This window comes from Porites lutea, chromosome 3, assembly GCF_958299795.1.
Source record: "Porites lutea chromosome 3, jaPorLute2.1, whole genome shotgun sequence".
Lineage (NCBI taxonomy): Eukaryota > Metazoa > Cnidaria > Anthozoa > Scleractinia > Poritidae > Porites > Porites lutea.
The window spans coordinates 19,287,831-19,292,126 of NC_133203.1; the positions used below are offsets into that span (position 1 = coordinate 19,287,831).

General features: G+C 42.7%; 1 pseudogene; it reads left to right on the forward strand.

Annotated features, from left to right (window-relative positions):
- The first annotated feature begins 929 nt into the window (after nucleotides 1-929).
- On the forward strand, nucleotides 930-3,834 carry LOC140931817 (uncharacterized; annotated as a pseudogene).
- The last annotated feature ends 462 nt before the right edge of the window (nucleotides 3,835-4,296 follow it).

Here is a 4,296-nt window from a genome sequence, read left to right on the forward strand (position 1 = left end):
AGGGACATCTCAATATTTTTCATTTCCACTTAATAATTTGCGATTTGACTTATTCTCGATCAAAGTTAATAAATAGCAACACAAATTTATGTCGCTCCATTTAGACTTAAAACTCGCAATGATAAGTTATAACTCTCGATCGCAACTTTTAACTCGTGATCGCCACATATAACTCTCGATCGCAACTTATAACCTGCGATCGCCACTTATAACTCGTAATTGCAACTTAACTCGCGATCGCCGCTTATAACTCCCTATCGCCACTTACGATTCGCGATCGCTACTTATAACTCGTGTTCGCCACTTATAATTCGTGATCGCAACTTACAACTCGCGATCGCCACTTACAAGTTGCGATAGCTACTTGTAACTTGCGATCGCCACTTATAATTCGTGATCACAACTTACAACTCGCGATCGCCACTTATAACTCGTGATCGCGACTTACAACTCGCTATCACCACTTGTAACTTGCGATCGCCAGTTACAACTTGCCATCGCCAGTTATAACTCGCGATTCCCAGTTGTATCTTGCGATCGCCATTGATAAATCGCGATTGCCACTTATAACTCGCGATTGCCTCCGACAACTCACGATCGCCACTTACAACTCACGATCATTTAATTATACTTCATGATCGTGATTTATACCTCTCGATCACGCATTGGAGGATGGCTATGTACTCCAGCAAGTGAGCGTGTGCATATTCAGTACCGCCATCGGGACAACGTGATATGGCGGTTGTTACCCGGAATTACTTTGCTGTGACTTTTCTAATCACTCTTTTCTTTTTCTTTTGAGGCACCTCAAAAGGATCTTACAAAAGCGTGGACTGCGTAGGAGAAATATCCAGTCAAATGTAGAAACAGTCATCGATGTAGTAGAGCATGAGTTACAGTGGAGTGGGAGTACTATTGGATATCGACAAATGCATCAATGAATGTGGAGTGATCATGGTGTTGTGATTGATCAAGAAAAAATTAGGCATATCATTATGGGTCTGGATCCAGAGGGTGTTGAAATGCGATTGAAGAGACGGTTTAGGAGAAGGAGGTATGTAGCTTCGGGTCCTAACTTTATATGGCATCTTGATGGGTACGATAAATTATAACCGTACGTGTTCTGCATTCACGGTGCCATACAAATAATGACCCAATGATCACTGTTCAATTCTTCATTGACTGTGTTCGGCAGTTAAGTGGGCTTCCACGAGTAGTCCGAGGCAATTGTGGAACTGAAAACATACACATTGCTGCAGTTCAGCGGTTCATAACGAGAAACCATGGGGATAGCATGGCTGGGGAAAAAAGCTTTCTCTATGGAAAATCGGTGGCAAACCAAAGGATTGAAGCTTGGTAGGGATTTTTAAGGAAGAGTATCACCGACTGGTGGATGCGATTTTTTAAAGATTTGACAGACCAGGGTCACTTCGATAACAGCAGCGTTATCCATGTGCAATAATAATAATAATCAGTTTATTAAACCCTTTTTGTAGTGTATAACACTAAATTACAAGAGAGGTCAAGAATACGTAGAACACAATTTCACATGGCACAGAAGGCAAAAACAATTAAAATCCTATTGTAACTGTGGGTAACAAAATTACTAAGGCGGTCCGTTATGACAAAGTGGAATTCAGAACGAGAAAAACTCGACCTCAACCCGTACCCATGAGTGACATTCGTGGGCTGCGGCAGCAGATGTGAAAGGAACCTGGACTCCTTGATGTTAGATATAAAACGCCTGCAAGCCTCATCACAGCGCGACAAAAGTGTAGGCAAGCCACAGCGCATGAGTGCCGACTCATAAGAGCAATCTAGAAAAATTATTCTTAGTGCAGACTTCTGCACGCTTTCCACCAATTGAACCAGACAGTTGGGTAATGTGGCCCACACCAGAGATGCATATTCTAAAATGGCCCGCACAAGGCTACAATAAACCTGAATGAGATCAGCTGGTGGGAGGCCTGATTTCATTAAGACACGCAAAACGTAGAGACGCTTGCGTGCTCTCTTCACAATATAGTGGCAGTGAATAGACCACGATAAATTGGGCGACAGATGGACACCAAGCAACTTATAAGATGGCACCTGCTCTATACTACTGCCCAACATCCGTAAGGGAGGTAGGTCCTAGGGCTTATACTTTAAGAAATCTATGCGTAACTCTTTACATTTGGATGGATTTAGCTTCATACCATGACTACTAGCATAAGAACAAATATCCCTAGCTATAAAGGGCAGCATGCTGGTTGAACATCTAGGAATAATCTCTAAGACTGAGAGATCGTCCACATACTTAACTCTAGTTTCCCAGTCCTTCACTAGGTTGTTGACAAGGATTGCAAACAACAGGGGGGCTAGTCTTGTCCCCTGAGGGATACCGCCCTCTGGAATGATGCTGTTGGACAAAGCACTACCGATTTTGACTTGTTGCAACCTTCCCGTCAAGAAGGCCCCAATCCATCTAATTAAGGCCTCATGCACCCCCAAACTGTGAAGCTCATATACCAAAACAGAATGATCCACCAGGTCAAATCCTTTGCTAAAGTCGGTAAACAAGATGCGAGCATAGCAATGGCTGTTGTCAAGCGCTTCTAGGATACAGTGAAGCAAGTAAACGAGCGCATGCATAGTTGATCTGCCTAGGAGTGCAAACTGTTTTAGATCAATTTTATGACTTGATTAAATAGGGGGGGATAACATGAAACCCTCAAATATTTTAGCTGTTTGAGAAGTTAAAGTAATTGGCCTTAGATCGTTCTTAATACATTTAGGTGGTGAACATTTAGGGAGGGGCAAGGCTACAGACTCCTTGATCTGATAAGGGATGAATCCTTGCACCAACGAGGCATTGTAAATATCAGTAACTACTGGAGCAAGTTCAAAAGCAAATTCCTTCCAAATCAGTTAGGCACCGCTGAGGGCCTAGGCGATTTATTGTTCTTAACACGGCACAGGGCTTTATAGCAACTAGAGACATCAACAAGAAACTCCCTTGGGACATCAAGGTTATGATCGAGGTCAGCAAGTGCGGTGTCTAGAGGGGTGAAATGTGATGTAAGGGCAGCCAACAAGGAGTTGAACTTCTCTGCTAGTGCAGGGAGTATCCTCATCAAGTAACTGAGTTATCCAATCTGTTCGAGCTCTTTGACCAGTAAGGCCCTTTAACTCACGCCACCAACGACTAATGCTACTTTCTTTAAGGGAGGCCACCTTACTATCATAGAACTTTTGTTTACACTCCGTGCATGCCCTCTGCACCTTATTACGCAACTCTTTGTAGTGCTGCGTTTCTTTTCCATAGGTAACAAGAGCTTTCTGGCATTTAGTGGTCAGGGATTTTAGCTTGTGTGTGATTCAGGGTTTATCTGAAGAGCAACATTTGGTACGCTGCAAGGGAAGATAGTAGTTGACTGCATCTGTCAAGGTAGAGATGAACAAATCAAATTTTTCCTGGACATGTGTAAGGCTCACAGTCACACTGAGTAATCCAGCTTAATTCGAGAAGAACTGTATAAGGTTGCAAAGAACTGGAACTTACACAAGATACGGCCTTCTAATACAGACACGCCACATGGAAGGCCTGATACACTTTTTTTTCTCCCAGATGAGGCAGGAGCTACGGATTTCAAAAAGGACGCTGACGTGAATGATCTGGAGGTAGCAGAGAACTCAGTATGTGGCGAGCGATGTCATCCTCTTGGTTGTTCACTAGCATTCGTATCATTAGCAGAACTCATTATGGAGGATAACGACTTACATCTACCACAAGGCCCAGACGAGGCGAAGTCTCTATACTTAGACCTGTTTTATCATATCAACAATTTGTAAATCGCCAATCTCTCTGAGGGAAAGATGCAACAAAATGACTGACAAGTGATGTGCACGACATTTCAAGTTTTTCCGCTGGTAATTTCGTTTTCGTTACCAAAAAATGCCGCGTCCAGGTGTGAAACTCGCTGTAGAAGAACTAGACAAGATCGGCACTAAGAACATGGTACAACTGGTAGATTCAGTAATTATTAAGTAGTTCCATTATAGTGTTACTTGGGTATTAAGAATGTTGTTCAGTTGTGAAAGCACGATTGTATAAAAGTTTAATGTTTCAACACCAATTTTGTTCACTCCGTAGCTGCTATGATTATACCCTGTCTGCTACAATACAAGTGAAAAATGTAGAAATTAATTGCCATTGACAAACGTCCTGGACCAAGGATGGACATACCTCATCCCAAGAGAGCTTTATCCTCTCTTACTCATCCTCAGTCTGCCCTTGTTGCACTGATTTTTCCC